Genomic DNA, 16,485 nt, shown 5'->3' with positions numbered 1-16,485 from the left:
GCCCTAGAGTTTCTCCTCTTCCTTCCTGTAATGTTTGCAGGTGTCTGCTTTGACTCCAAGGTCTTTGATCCATTTTCAGTTGATCTTGGTGCAGTGTGATAAATACAGATCTAGCATTATTTTTTTTTCTTACAGGTGTTTAACCAATTTTGCCAGCATCATTTACTGAAAAGGCTGCCTTTCCTTCATTCTATTTTTTAAGCTCCCTTATTGAAGATAAGGTGGCTATAAATCTGTGGATTCATTTCTGGGGTTTCAGTTCTATTCCATTGGTCCTCAGTCTGTTCTTGTGCCAGTACCAAGTTGTGTTGATTACTATGGCTTTGTAGTATAGTTTGAAATTCGGTATTGATATTCCTCCAGCCAGGTTCCTTCTGCTAAGGATCATTTTTACTATTCGGGGTCTTTTATTGTTCCATATAAATTTTTGGATTGCTTCTTCTGTTTCATTGAAGAATAAGGTTGGAATTTTGATAGGCGTCACATTGAATTCATAGATAACATTTTGAAATATTGCCATTTTCGCGATGCTGATCCTCCCAGTCCAGGAGCATGGGAAGTTTTTCCACTTACTAAATTCTAATTTAATTTCCTTTTTCAGGTTTTTAAAGTTTTCATTGTAGAGGTCCTTCACTTTTTTGGTTAAATTAATTCCTAGGTATTTTATTTTTTGTGGGACTATACAAAAGGAGTTGCTTTCCTGATTTCAGTTGTGTTCTTCTCATTGTTGGCATACAGAAAAGCCATTGATTTTTGATGATTTGTCGTATACAGCCTTTATTACATATGAGGAATGTCCCATGGTTTCCTAGTTTTTCCAGAGCCTTCAACCTAAAGGAGTTTTGGATCTTGCCAAATGCTTATTCTGCATCTGTCAAGATAATCATGTGTTTCTTATCCTTGCTCCTGTTGATGTGATGAATTACATTAATTGATTTGCAAATATTAACCAGCTTTGCATCCCTAAAATGAATACTATTAGATAGTGGTATACTATTTTTTCTGATGAGTAATTGAAGTGGAGTGGCCAAAATTTTGTTGAGAAATTTTGCATCGATGTTCATCAAAGAAATGGGTCAATAGTTCTCTTTCTTTGATGAGTCCCTGCCTGGTTTTAGTTTGAGGGTTGCAATGGCTTCAGAGACAGAGTTTGGTAATGAACTTTGACATTCAATTTCATTGAAGAGTTGGAAGAATTTTTGGTGTGAGTTCTGCTTTGAATGCCTTGTAGAATTCAGCTGTAAATTCATCTGGTCCTGGATTTTTCTTAGATGGGAGGGCTCTTATTGCTGTTTCTATTTTGATGCTTGATATAGGTCTGTTAAATTGGTTTAACTCATCTTGATTTAGTTTCAGCATGTCGATATTTGCTTGGAAATTTTCTATTTCATCCAGATTATCAAATTTATTATCATAAAGGTTTGAGAATTATTCCCTCATAATGTTCTGATTCTTGGTTTTTTCTGTGGTGATGTTTCCATTCTCATCTCTGAGTTTGTTTATTTGTGTGTGTGTTCTTTTCTTTTTCTGAGAAGATTTGCTAAGGGTCTGTCAATTCTGTTAATTTTTTTGAAGAACCAACTCTTTGTTTTGTTGATTCTTTCTATGTTTCTGTTAATTCTAATTCATTTAATTCTGATTTAATTTTAATTATTTGTTTCCTTCTACCAGCTTGCGGTTTAGCTTGCTGCTCTTTATCAATGAGGTTCAGATATCCCATTAAATTGTTGGTTTCAGAGCTCTCCAATTGGTTGACATAGGAACTCAGAGCTATAAACTTGCCTCTGAGTACTGCCTTTACTGTGTCCCAGAAGAGCTGGTAATTTTTGTGTTCATTTTTGTTAAAAATCATCAACATTTTAATTTCTTATCTTTTCCATGACCCACTGGTGTTTCAACAATGTGTTGTTCAGTCTCCATGTGTTATAGGACTTTCTTTGGTGCCTTTTGGTGTTGAGTTCTAACTTTATTCCCTGCGGTCTAAGAGAATGCTGGGCATAATTTCAATGCTTCTGAAATTGGACAAATTTGCTTTGTGACCTAAAATGAGGTCTATTTTGGGTATATTCTGTGTGCTGCTTAATAGAATGTGTATTCTGATGCTGCTGGGTGAAATACTCAGTAGATGTCTGTTAAGCCTATTTCGTCTATAGAGTTGTTTAGATCTGAGATTCCTCTGTTGGTTTTTGCAGAGTTGATCTATCTAGTGGGGATAGTGGTGTGTTAAAGTGCCAAATAATTAATGTCTTTGGATAAATTTGGGTGTTCCATTGTTTGCTGAATAAATATTTGGAATTGTAATATCCTCCTGAAAGAGAGATCCCTTAATTAATATGTAGTGACCTTCTTTATCACTTCTCACTCATTTTAATTTGTAGTCTGATATTAATATATGATATTGTATCTGATATTAGTTTGGCAACTCCCACCTGCATATGGGGGTCGATGCTTGGTAGATTTTATTCCAGCCTTTCATGTTCAGAATATATAGTTTTTAGGTTCAATGTGTGTCTCTTGAAAGCAGAAGATAGAAAGATCTTGCTTTTTAATCCAACTAAACAGTCTATGTCACTTAATTGGAGAGTTAAGTCCACTAATATTGAGAGTTAGAATTGAGAGGTGTTCCTGCCATGTTATCCACCTTCTTGGGGGCTGTGTCAACTGGGTTCTTCCTATGATTCTTGGATTCTCTATTCGGGTGTGTTTTTTGGAACTTTATTGTGCTCTTGTTGGTTTTCTATGTGTAGGACATCTTTAAATATCTTGTAGGGCTGGTTTGGTGGAGATATATTGTTTCAGTTTTCCTTTGCTATAGAAGTTTTTTATTTGACCTTATGTTATGAAGTAGCATTTAGCTGGGTACAGTAATCTTGGTTGATAGCTGTTTGTCTTTATGGTGTGGCATACATCATTCCAGGCTCTTCTTGCTTCAGTTCTCTCTGCTGAGAAATCTGAGATTATTCTGATTGGTTTCCCTTTATAGGTGATTTATCTTTTCTCCTTGTCAGCTTTAAGGATCTTTTCCTTGGTCTGAATTGATCCTGTGTGGATTATAATATGACTATGGGATGTCCTGTTCTGGTCTGGTCTATTTGGGGGTCTAAAAGCTTCTTGTATCTGAATAGGCCTATCTTTTTGCATGTTTGGGAAGTACTCTGATAGATCCTGTTGAATAAATTTCCTAGATCATTAACTTCTGTCTCTAGGTGCTCCTCTATACCCAATATCCTCATATTAGACCTTCAGATGCTGTCTTCTAAATGTTGAATAGATCTATCATATTTCTTGGATTTGTCTTGAATAGTTACATGTTCTTTTTCTATAATATCTAGTCTGTCTTCAATCTGAGATTCAAACTTCTGCATGGTCTAACCTACTGTCAAGACTTTCTACAGTGTTTTTTTTATTACCTTTCCTTCTAATTGGTCAGCTTTAATGGCTTCAAATTCTGTGATGGAGCTTTGTCTTAGAAATTATACGACTTCTTTACTACCTTAATTTGGTTTTCAGTGTTCATTCTCAAATTCTTTAGTTGATTGGTTATGGTTACATTGTACTCCATGTCCTTCTAATGGGTTCTATGCAGTATTTCCTTTGTGGTCTCCCTGGATTCCTTCAGCTGTCTATTTGTGGATTCCATGAATGCCTCCATTGATCTTTGTCTATTTTCATCCCATTCTCACAATTCCTATATTAAACTGTGTTTAGCTTCCTCAAGCTCACAAAATTCCTGTATTAATCTCTATCTGTTATCAGGCTGCTCATGCAATTCCTCTTAATTTTTGATTAGCTTCCTCATGTTCATGAAATTCCTGTATTAATTTTTGGTTAGCTTCATCTCACTGCCTATCACATTCACACAGAGTCCTTTGTAGGATTTGAATCTTTTCATTCAGCACGTTTACTGGTAGTGTTTGTAGATCATTTTGGGAACTCTCTTCTGGTTTATTCATTAACTGTTCTATCATCTGATTATCATGAGTGGGAGTTGAGATAGCTGGATTTTCCACTTTTCTTGTGTTTCTCCTGATTTTTTTTGCCCATTTGGTATTAAAACAAAACCAATTTTGCTCTAGAGCACTATTTTAAGACAAGCATCAACCAGAATCCTGTAGTTGCACAGATTAATTGACTCAGTCAAAATGAGTACAGATACAATCTAGTTCAACAGACTCAATCTAATTCAACAATAAACAACTATGGATTAATGGACTAAGAGCATCATAGAGGGAGTCAGCAGATGAGAAATTATTAGATTTAGGGAGAATTGCAGGGAGAAAATAAGATTAGAGGAATATGGAGAGGTAAAAGGACAGAGGCAATTTAACTAACCCCTAATTTCAGAGAGGAAACCGATACAAGGTAAGGAGGAGAAAGAGAGAAAAAAAATGAAAAAATAAAAATTTAAATTTAAAAAATGAAACATTTAAAATTATACAAGTATAAAGAAAAAATGCTGATAGAAAAGGATAGAACAAAAGGAGGAGAGAGATAAAAACGAAAAATGAAAAAATAAAGCATTTAAAAATGAAACACTTAAAAATTACATAAGTATAAAGAAATAATAGTACTATTAAAGGAGTTAAGGCTAAGAGTTTTTGAAATTAGTAATTAACTTCTGAATTAAATGAAGGATATCGATGATGGCCATATATATGGGGATGAGTAGAACAGCAATTAAGTCTTGCCAAAAAAAAAAAAAGACCAAAAGTGAAAAGAGTAAAAAGAGCTTAAAACACATGCATGCACGCACACACACACACACACACACACACACACACACACACACACACCCCTAAATTAAATATTATGAAAAATGTTTTAAACATTTTAAAAAATTAGGTAGAAAAAAGAGTTCCTTGGTTTTTAAAATTTTTTTTGGCGGGGGTGAGGGGGGGGTGGGGGAGGGGGAGTGGAGGGAATCTTGTATCTCCCCTGTGTCTGTAACCAGTCTCTTGGTGGAGTCTCTGGTTTGCTTCTGATGTTTGGTTTTTTCTGTGGTTTGATTGATTACTTAAGTCGGTTTGTTTGAACAGGCAGAAAGAAGCTCTGCCTTACCCAGGACTTTATGATGTTCCTCCCAGGCTAGTTCAGTGGGAGGAGATCTGCTTTGACTAGCACAAAAGAGAGAGATGACCCTGCTTACTCAGTGAAGAAAGTCACTCCTCCAGGGGCAGAGATTTCCCTGCATAGTAAGGGCAACTTTCCCCTGGGTGGAGCTGAGCCGGACAATTCAGGTTCCTGTGACCTGTTGAATGGCTCCTATTGTCTTCTTCCAAGGCTTGAGATGTGTGCTAGCTGCTCTGGCTGGGTCTTTGTCAGTATCAAAGATGGAGTTCTTCTCTGGTGGTGGGGGAGGGGCTACCTTCCCACCACTGCTCCTTGAGGAGTGAGGATGTCTTGAGGTACTCATGCCAATCCCTTGGTTTCTGGACTGTGATCAGAAGGATGAAGTTTTCTGCTCCTTGTCAGTTCTTGCTGGTGGTGAAGAGAATCTGCTTGTACACTGCCTCTGGCGCCTTTGTCCCAGTTTCATGGTGTCCATGGTGGCAGCTGTTGTCGCTGCTGCAACAGACACCAGCAAGTGCTCAGATCAGTCACCTTAACCATGCTGTCTGGATTTTTCCTCTCTTGCCAAACTCTCTGTACTATAATGGCACACTTGGTGTGATTCTCAAGTCTAGGACTTCTCACTGGAACACTAAAACTGCTTTCTATGAGAGAGCTTGTTTAGCTGCCAGCTTCTCCTCTGCCATCTTCCTCCAGAACAACCCACTTCAAATTTCTTTTAATTCCTATTCTTAGCTTTTATTCAAACTTTGTTAATACTTTGGTGTAAATTTGAATAGTCCCTCAAACTTAAGGATTTAAATATATTTTACTAGTCAAGTATAAATAATATTATGGTTAGTGATATAGCATGGTCATTGTATTTTAACTCCTTTCCAATGAGCAGCTGCCCTTCAAAGTCTGCCCTTCAAAGTAATTTATCATAGGCAGGATGTTGATTGTACGCATTGATATGAAATTGTGTCCATACCTACATACACAGTTGTATGAATATATGCATCTATTTTCTATATGTTTTTGTAATGGTATTTTTTGTCATTTTATGTATACAGTGATTCCTAACTATAATAAAATGTGTTTATTAGTTGTATATATACATATGTATATATATATATATATGTGTATATATATATATATATATATATATACACTCATATACATGCATACTAAGAAACATTCAGGGGCTGGGAAGATGGCTCAGTGGCAGAGCGCTTGCCTTGCATGCCTGAGACCCTGGGTTCGATTCCTCAGCACCACATAAGCAAAATGAAAAAAGCCGGAAGTGGTGCTGTGGCTCAAGTGGTAGAGCACTAGCCTTGAGCTGAAGAGCTGAGGGACAGCGCCCAGGCCCAGAGTTCAGGCCAAACAACCGGACCAAAAAAAAAAAAGAAACATTCAGATACTTCAACATAAGTTGTTTGTAAGAGGTTCATAAAACAACTCATTTCCTTATTATTACACAAAAAATGTGATGACTATTCCTTAAATAAATTTGACTGTATATCCACTCATACTAAGTTTATTTTATCAGATAAGATGTAAAGCCTAATTAATCCAGATTTTAGATTTCTCAGCTCTGTAATAGAGAACGAACTGTCAGCAAACTATTATAAGGCTTAAATGAGAGAAAGACTATAATTTCTCAGTGTAACCTGAATATACTAAAATATATTCAAATAACATTAATTCTACTTATTTTGTTTTGTTTGTTTGTTTTGGTTATGGAGCTTGAACTGACAGCCTGTACTTGAGCTCTTTTGCGCAAGGCTAGTACATCACTTTGCGCACAGAACCACTTCAGGTTTTCTGGTGGTTAATTGGAGGTAGAGTCTACAGATTTTTGTGCCCAGGCTGGTTTTTACCATGATCCTCAGATCTCAGCTTCCTGAGTACAGGCATGCACTTCTGGCATCCAAATAATTCTACTCCTGATACTACAGTTTCTTATCAGCTTACCACACTATTCTTTCTGTTGTTGATTTTCAGTGGACAATGACACTTAGCATTTCTCCTATTTTGGACCTCAACTCGTTTTTCAAATTACAAGATCATAAACAGAGTTTAAAATATCTATTTCCAACAACTGGTGCTTGTAATTTCTTTATATTTTTGAATTAAGTCTTAGTTATCATTCAATAGTTATTATTCCTTTTAGTTCTTCCTAGTTTAATTGAAATATTTTTCAAGAATGGAACTTTGTCCTTTGTTTTTGTTTCCACCTGTGGATAACAGGTGTCCCTATTTGTCAGAAAGGACATATTTTGAATAATAGTGCATAAGTCGATTTTTGTATATTTTAATAATGCTCCAAATTATATTTCCAAATTGTACTGGCACACATAACTTCCACTTTCTGTGTTATGTAATTTAGTAGATTGCTAAGTAACTTCTCACTCTGCATGTGATTTAGGAAAACATCTAACATTTGTTATATGTCTATATGATTGCTGAAACTGACAATGCTTCATTATAATGATAAACTGATTTACTTATTAAAGTAAGTCATGAAGAAATTATTTTCTGAGAGAATTGAGTTTCAGAAATATTAAATTGGTAAGTTTGTTCACTATTTGGAGGTAACAGTTGCTCAATATGCATGACATTTGAGTATTTTGGGATCACTTTAGTGCTAAATTTTCTTCAGATTGTAGAAGTCTAATATCCCTGATTTCATAGATAGACTAGATCTGTATTACCAAGCAGAAATAGGAATGCTGGATCAGTTTTTTCCAAGCAAACATGAATAAAATTTGTACTGATCTTATATTTGTTCTAAAGTTGCCTTTACTGATATAATGACCCTACAAATAGAGACATCAGTAACACAGTGTGATGGGAAACTTCCTACTTCATCTTCCCAAAGACACATTTAGAAATAATATCCACTCATGATGAGATTCAATCTAAAGACCAAAAGTTTTCAAAGTGTGTTGAATATATACAAATGTGTGTGTGTGTGTGTGTGTATATGTATATGTAGATAGATAGCATGATGATAAAGAATGGGAAATTTGGGGAATAGTTTCTCACCAGAAGCCTTTTCCACCATTATTTATCAAAGCATTTATATTTAGGAAAAATATTTACATCACATATTCATTATCCACTGACATTAGATATAATATGACTATATTTAGGCAATGGATACAGTTTAATGCTTGTAGAGTTGATTTTAAGTAAAAGATTAAAATATCATTAGCATTTTAAGATTATACCTTCTTTGTTTTTAAGAGAAATTGCATGGAAACTAAGCAGAAATGGCGATACATAATTTTTTACTATATTTTTTAAATATGGATAGAACTATGGCCATGAACCATGAACAAAAGGTTATAATCTAGTATTGCTGTTGCGAGTACAAAATTCTGCTGTCATGCAATGCTTTTGTTGAAAAGTAGTTACATAAACATATACATATTTCTTCATCAATCTCTCAAAATATGACTACTTGACCTGTTTAAATGCCCCAATTGCTTTTTTTCAACTCATACAACCAACATTTTATTGTTCCCTTCTTTTTGTTTTTGATTTTCATTATAATATCTTTTAATAAGGAATTGCATTGCAGATATACAGGTACTTTTCATGTATCTAAGAGACACAACAACTTAAACATGTTATAATCACAATGCTGCCTATTTAATAACAGCATATTTAATATTCTTCCCTATTCTAAAACCCTTCTCAGTGCCACCAACAAAATCAAACATTTTTCTCTATTAGTTTATTTTTTATATTCACCAATATTGCCCCATACCTCATAGAGCCATTTTCAATCTGCTAAAATAAAACATGATACATTTTATGGTAGTGGCATTTTCACAACAAATGTTTCTACACTGAAAAAGTTGTTACTCTGAGACCAATAAATATACATTAAAGTGAATCCCATTCTCTTCAGGAAAATATAAAAATGACATTTAGGTGTGTTAGTTTCTTTATTTTATGATCATTTTCCCCAGAGTGGAGGTTTCTTGAACATCTTACCTTCTCTTTCCAAAGATAAAAGGAAAACTTAAGTGATTACATTTGGTAAGAGTCATTAGGTTCTTATTTGTTTGTAATAATCAGCATGCTATTATATCCTGGGTTTTACTATATCCATGATATTGGCCAGCATACAGCTCTGTTAATCTTGAATTAAACCATTTAAATTCTTATTTCTGGATCATAACTCCCCAGAGTAATTTCTACTGCCTGCAAACAGATACCTATGCTGAATTCACAACCTAAAAACTTTCCAAGGAAGCTCTGTACAAACCTGTAATTGGTCAATGCCCTTCTGAAGGGTACTTGCACATACTCTTCACTTTTGCTAGTAGATTATTTAAATTGTTTATTAATTTGCCATGAGTATCACTTTTGATTGCCTTTGATAAAATTTCTGATCCTTCTTATTAAACAAACCCTGGGAATGTCTAGAAGGTACTTTTAATTTTCTTCTTTTTTCTTTATTGTCAAGGTCATGTACAGAGGAATTAGAGTTACATAAGTAAGATAATAAATACTAATAAGTACATTTCTTCTCAAACTTGTTACCCCTTCCATCATTTTTCTTCCACTTTCTTTCTTAACTACATTACAATCCAAATTTTTAGAAATTAAACAAAATAATGGGTTGGGGACAAAAAAAGGATATAACAGCATAATAAGCCTCTGCTATCTTTGCCTCTTGCCTTTCCCCACTAATTCCTTTTCTGGAATGGACATACCCTTAGCTGATTCCTGATATGATTTTCCCCTTCATAAATAATAGTACTCATGCACTTACTCTTAAAGTATTGGTTGGGTTACTACTTTTCTAGCATGGCGAAATCCTTGGAAACAAAGCCAATATTTCCAATCAAAAATGATTAGTTTTTAACTAAATTAATAAATAGAGATATATGATGAAAGGATCAGAGTTCTACAAGAATCCATATGAAAACCTGAGAATGTGAGCTAAGGGTAGCAAGGTGGGGAGCTGGTAAGTATGGTTCCAAGTGTGATGTCAAAAAATAGGAAAGCAAGGACAAACATGAAAAGGCATGAAAGATAGTGCATGACGTGAGAAAGAACTAAGACCTGAGAGGTGCACGTTATGGCGATGAGCAGATGCCATATTTAAACGTTAGAATGGAGTGTGATGAGACTAGCTCCACCTAGACTAATAGGCCAGGCACTGGTGGTTCACATCTATAATCCTAGCTATTCAGGAAGCTGAGATCTGCGATTGTGGTTCGAAGCTAATCCCTGCAGGGAAGTCTGCTAGACTCTCATCTTCAGTTAACCACCAGAAAACTGGAATATGATGTGGCTGAAAGTAGTAGAGTACTATCATTGAGTAAAAAGCTCTAGGACAGTGCAGAGATCCTGAGTTCAAGCCCCATGACAGACCACCCCCCCAAAAAAAACAAAAAAATAAAATTAAAAGGAAATTGGGCTGATGCTGAGGGAGATGACATCAGGGAAACTAATGAGAAGGTTTAGAACTGATCTAGGCAAAACAGTATGATATTTGCAAAAGTGGTGCTGGGTTGGGGAAATGATTGAGAATATAGAAGACGTAGGCAAAAGAATTCATGAGCCTTCTGGCATATAGGACTGGGATAAAGGAATAAAATAAGCCAGGCAGTCAGTTTGATGTTCCTGTCCCTATCTTAGGAAACAAGTGGATTGCAGTTTTATTCATAGAAGTACACAATAAGATAGAGATTGTTTAGTGGTATTCTGAAGCTTTGAGTCATACAGAATGCACAACTGAAGCTATCCAGAAACAGTAAATATAGAGTCTGAATCTCATAAAAGTGGCAGCTTATAATGTCAGATTGAAACCAATAGTAGGATGAGCTGTAATGAGGAAGCACAAACTATAAAGAAAGTCTCTGTAGAACACCTACAATTTCCAGTAAATATTTCAACAAAGTGATGTCCAAACCAATCTGCAAAATAACTATTAAGGGAGCTTTATAAAAATATGATGGTCTAGTCCAGATCACAAGAGGATTATACTTAGAATTTGAGGATTTGGTGATTTCAAGCTCCAGGAACTGATTGTTTTCTTAACAGCTTTCCAAGAATTTTAGTGTAAATGGAAGTTTTAAAACTACGACATAGAATTGATTTACAGATGATCATTTCATGGCACCCAGTGTATATGTGTTTTTAGGAGTCTTAATATCTAATTAAAAGTTATTGTAAAGGTAATATACAAAGAGGTTACAGTTACATAAGTCAGGTATTGAGTATTTATTGTTGAACAGTATCATGTCTTCCCTCACTTTCTTTCATTTTTTTCTCCTCCCAATCCCCTTCCTAGATAAGTTATATAGTTTCAACATAGCATCTGTGATTATCAGTGTCTGCATTAGTAAACCCTTTGTCTTAAGATCTTATTGTTCATTTTAATTGTATATGAAAAATGTTCAGTAAATGAAATTTTAAGAAGTAATTTAGAATTATATTTTGCTACATGATATCATGGATTACTTAGAATCTTATTAGAAGTTTTAACACATTACATCATGCATTGAAACATTAAAACCTTTTTATCAATGCCATGTAGATGTAAAAATTTATACAAAATACTACAAGTTGGTAACTTGCCCAATGTGCAATTGTAAATGTAATAACAGTGCTCATAAAAGTTGAAGTCTAACAGCTGTGACATGTTTTTTTTTAATGAAAATCCATATATTTCTTTTTTGATAAGTTTTTTATAGTAAAAATAATGTACAGAGAGGTTACGGTTATATTAGCAAAGTAATGAGTAGATTTCTTATCAAGCATTGTTGCCTCCTGCTTTGTTTGTCCTCTACCATCCCTTTCCTCCCACCTCCATAACTACACTCCCCACCACCTGCCTAAATTGTAAGGTTCGTTTTTAAACATAGTGTCTTGTACATATATATTTTTTTATGTCTGGCTAAAAAATCTGTGTTGAGAATGTTTGTATTACAAGGAATAGTTACTTCAGAACTTCAAATATAAAGGATATATATAATATAATACAATATAATATAATATATATAATTTTATCTGTTCTCCTCAGGGGGCATAAATGTCAATTATCTCTAACTCTTTTTTTAAATAAGTTTTTTATTATGAAAATACTTTACAGAGGGGTTACAGTTACATGAGCAAGGTAATGAGTACATTTACTCTTACTTAAAGCATTTGGAATATATTAAATATAAATTTAATATAAATAGCCATCCTTGCCTTTGCATCAATCAGCTATGACTCAGTGTATAAAAGGAATTATAGTTTATGTGCCTCCCACTAGTAACAACTGCTGTCAGTGTAGTTTTTTACTTCATTGCAATTTTCACATTTATTTTAGTCTTACCTATGAACAATATTTTCTACATAGTTTACTTTAACTTCTCTTTATTGTATCTTTCATTCTTTTTCCTTTCCTTCTTAGAGTCTTTCAGCAGATAAATTAAATTCCAGCCAGAAAACCACAAAGACAGTCATTTGAGCCACATTTATTATGAAAATTAGCCAGAATCATGAAGAAAACAAAAATGGAAGGAAGCAAATAGATATTGAAGTTCTGTATGAAGCTTAATGTGTTAACCATACAGAAGAAGAAAAAAAAGACTCCAAGAAAGTGATATCTCCCTTAAATATGTATTTTAATTTTTTTTTCTTTCATGCATGTGTTTCTAACGCATTTATAAGATTATTTTTTTGTTGCTTTGTATGTCCCTCCCCCACAGTGTAACCCCAGCTTCCACTATATTTGATGTCAGTATAACTTGTGGAGGAGATGGGGACAAACAAGTCGTTTAAGGATTCAGGTGGACCTGTTGCAACAATGAGAAGTACAAAATGTCATGTCAGAAACGAGCTTTACAATGTCTGTGGGGGGGGAAGGGGGAAAGGATTGGGTTGGGAGGAGGGGGGAAGCTGGGGAGGGAGGTGAAGGGTAAACAAAGGAGGAGGCTGCAATGCTTGGTAAGAAATGTATGCATTATCCTGCCCATGTAATTGTACCCCCTCTGTACAGTAAGTTCTCAAATAAAATAAAATAAAATTAAAAAAAAAAAGAAAGGGATATCTGTCAGAAAGCTACTGTTAGTTGCATTCTGGGCATAAGCAAGTAAGGAGAGTGTAATGTGAAACAATACTCACCTCAAAAACTCTTTGAGATCTTGATAGCTGTTGCATTCTCAAGCATTCTATTTGCACACCAACTGTTTTTATGTTTCTCAGTATCATGTCCATTGAGCACAACAATAAAGCAACAAGAGGTATCAATCAAGAAATTCTGGGAAAATGCCTTAGAATAAACAAAAAAAAATCTGACAAAGTAACTAGGAATGTTCTATAGCCAAGTAGAAGACAATGAAGAATTACTGCTCCAAAGGATATAATTCAAAAGTCAGATTAATTAAAGCTGGCTGAAGTGATAATTTGGAGTTAAATATAGGGTCAGGAGGAAATAAAACATAATGAACAGTCAGAAGAGAAGTGCTGAAATTTTTCATAATGATAAAATATTACTTCTGTTCTTGTATTACCAAGACTAATCTGCTAAATATCTACCAAAATTGTGTTTGGTTTTCCATAATATGACAGTATCACTAGGGCAAAACTGTCTAACCAGGAACTATAATCATGGCTCCAATATTCTGTGACCATTGTTCATCAATGGAATGTCAGAAAGATGAACATCTTCCTCTGGCTTTTAAGAAACAAGCGTCTTCATTACTACTTTTTTTAAATTTCATATTACATATAGTTGAATGCCAAGACCTTAGGGAGTCATGGGGCTGTGGTTTGGGGCATCTGAGTTCAGGAATTGTAGTCAGGGAGAAGATTTAGCCCTTTTGTAAATTAAGATTCGCATTTTAGTAAATGTGAACATATAGCATTTCCTTATAACTGCCAAAAACAAACCTTAAAATATAATTGTTGAATTTTATTTTATTACATTTTTGTTTTTGTCTGTCATGGGGCTTGAACTCAGGGTTTAGCCACTGTCCCTGAGCTCTTTTGCTGTAGGCTAGTTTTCTATCACTTGAAACATAGTGCCACTACTGGGTTTCTGGTGTTTAATTGGAGACAAGAATCTTAAAGACTTTCCTGCCTGAGCTGGTTTTGAACTACAATCCTCAGATCTCAGCCTCCTGTGTAGCTAGGATTAAAGGCATGAACTACCAGTACCCAGGGTTGAATTTTATTTATGGCAAGTTATCAGTTAAAAATGCAAAAATTATTGGTTTTTTTCTTTTAATAACTGTGAGAGACTTGGTATTGGTGCATTTATTTAGAAAGTGGAAGGGGGACGTTAAGGGGTTTTTACATTCTCCAAACTTATTAATGATCTACTATGATAAACTCCTGAAATACTTTTTGATGACCAATTATGTTTGCTTAGTGATTTAGACTTCCTGACTTTTGTAACTTGTGATATGCCATTCCTATGTTATTGACTTCATTGTTGGTATATGAACATGTGTGTTTTAATTTTTCTTTTTTTTGGTTGGGGGTTCATTGGGGTCAGTTAAAAAAAGATACCTCACCAGTAGACTGACATACATAAAAATATATAAGTTGTACATGGGGGTCAATAATCAGTATGTTTGATACAAATGTTATTAGAAAGCATAAATATACCATCCCTGAAATAATGGTGAGTATTTCTAGATGTATCATGGGAATGGGTATACACTAAGTCAGGAACATTTTACTGTTCGTATCTATCACACTCTACTGAAATGATCTGAACTGTAAGTAAAACACAATACATATACTTATAGTAAATCTTATGTTCAAAGGATTGGACCCCAGTTGGATTAAGGCTAGTCTTAGTTTTCCTTTCCAATTTATTATATCTAAGATCTAATCTTAGCATTTTGATATCAAGAGAAAAGTTTAAAGAGAGAGGAAAGGAAACCAATGAATTTTGTCTGTGAATTTTAGTATAAGTTGTCTAAATAATGGCAACAGTGGACCCTTTGGTTATCCCTTACTCTAGCTACCAGAGGAAAATCTGATACCATGAAAAGTTTTAACATATCAGAACCATATAAACATTCCAATTAAAAGATGTCCACCTGGTAATGGAATGCATTCAATGTCCTTGACACAATGTCAGTGTTATCAATATTTCTACTTTTAGATAAAGGACAATCAGGGAAATAATTGAGCAAGATTAAATATCTTTCAGCTTTTCATAGAAGCCCATGGGAAAAAGTGAATGATGCTAAAATGAGAATAAATGTGATGATAATGATGACTGTAATGATGAATAGCACTGCATATATTATTTATTTTCACGTATCATACATTATTGAAAGTTATAAATACAATACTTCTACATTTTTCCAATGAATCAGTTTTCAAAGAGACTTACTTTTTTACCTAAAATATGTAAATTTGTGAATGATTTTTGAGTTTGTGTGTGTATGTGTGTGTGTGCGTGTGTGTGTGTGTGTGTGTGTGTGTGTGTGTGTGTGTGTATGCGTATGTGTTGAGTTTCTGTGTGTATGCTGCTCATGGGACTTAAACTCTAGGCCTTGGCAATGTTCTTGGGGTTTTGTGCTCAAGGTTAGCCCTCTACCAATTGAGCCACAGTGACATTTCTGGGGTTTTTTGGTGGTTAATTGGCAGCAAGAGTTTTGTGGGCTTTCCTGTGCAGCTTTGAACCATGACCATCAGATTTCTGGCATCTGAGTAGTTATGATTGCATGAATAAGTACCATTGTCTGGCTACAAATAAATGCCTTCGACTCAGTTATTTGCAAAATATTTTATACTTTTCAGTTCCAATAGTCTTATTTGAACATGGTTCCAAAAATTTTAACCCAAATTAAGAACAACACCTCATGTTTACAAGTATCCATCTTGCGATGTATTACCATACATACACATATGCATAGACACAATCATATTTATGGTATGATTTTGTAAAATTTTATTTGGTTATTTAACCCTATGTGATTTTAAATTAGATTTATGAAATAAGAGGTATGTTTAAAATATTTTATTCCAAGTTGATGTTAATAAAATATGAACATTTTTCATACACACATTATTTACTCTTGACTTTCAGATAAACAAAGTAAAGACAAGTAGCTAAATGTATATAGGAAGACATAAATGCATGAAAAGACACCAGGTCTCTCTCTCTCTCTTTTTTTTTTTTTTGGTTTTGTTTGGTCAGTCATGGGGCTTGAACTCTGGGCTTGGGCACTGTCCTTGTGCTCTTCAGCTCAAGGCGAGTGCTCTACTACTTGAGCCACAGTGACACTTCCAGTTTTCTAGCGGTTTATTGGAGATAAGAGTCTCATGGACTTTCCTGCCCGGGCTGGCTTTGAACTGTGGTCCTCAGATCTCAACCTCCTGAGTAGCTAGGATTACAGGAGTGAGCCACCAACGCCCAGCTGACACCAGCTCTCTTTAGGCTACATATACTTCCAGGTC

At 34.7% G+C, this 16,485-nt stretch overlaps 1 protein-coding gene across 1 annotated transcript in view; it reads left to right on the top strand.

Moving 5' to 3' along the window:
• Positions 1 to 16,485, top strand: part of Lrrtm4 (leucine rich repeat transmembrane neuronal 4) — a 748,759-nt gene that overhangs the window by 547,844 nt on the left and 184,430 nt on the right. The gene's annotated exons all lie outside the window — the stretch shown is intronic.

This window comes from Dipodomys spectabilis, unplaced genomic scaffold (assembly GCF_019054845.1).
Source record: "Dipodomys spectabilis isolate Male_0828 unplaced genomic scaffold, ASM1905484v1 ptg000262l, whole genome shotgun sequence".
Taxonomy (NCBI): domain Eukaryota; kingdom Metazoa; phylum Chordata; class Mammalia; order Rodentia; family Heteromyidae; genus Dipodomys; species Dipodomys spectabilis.
This window is presented reverse-complemented; position numbering and strand designations above follow the sequence as displayed.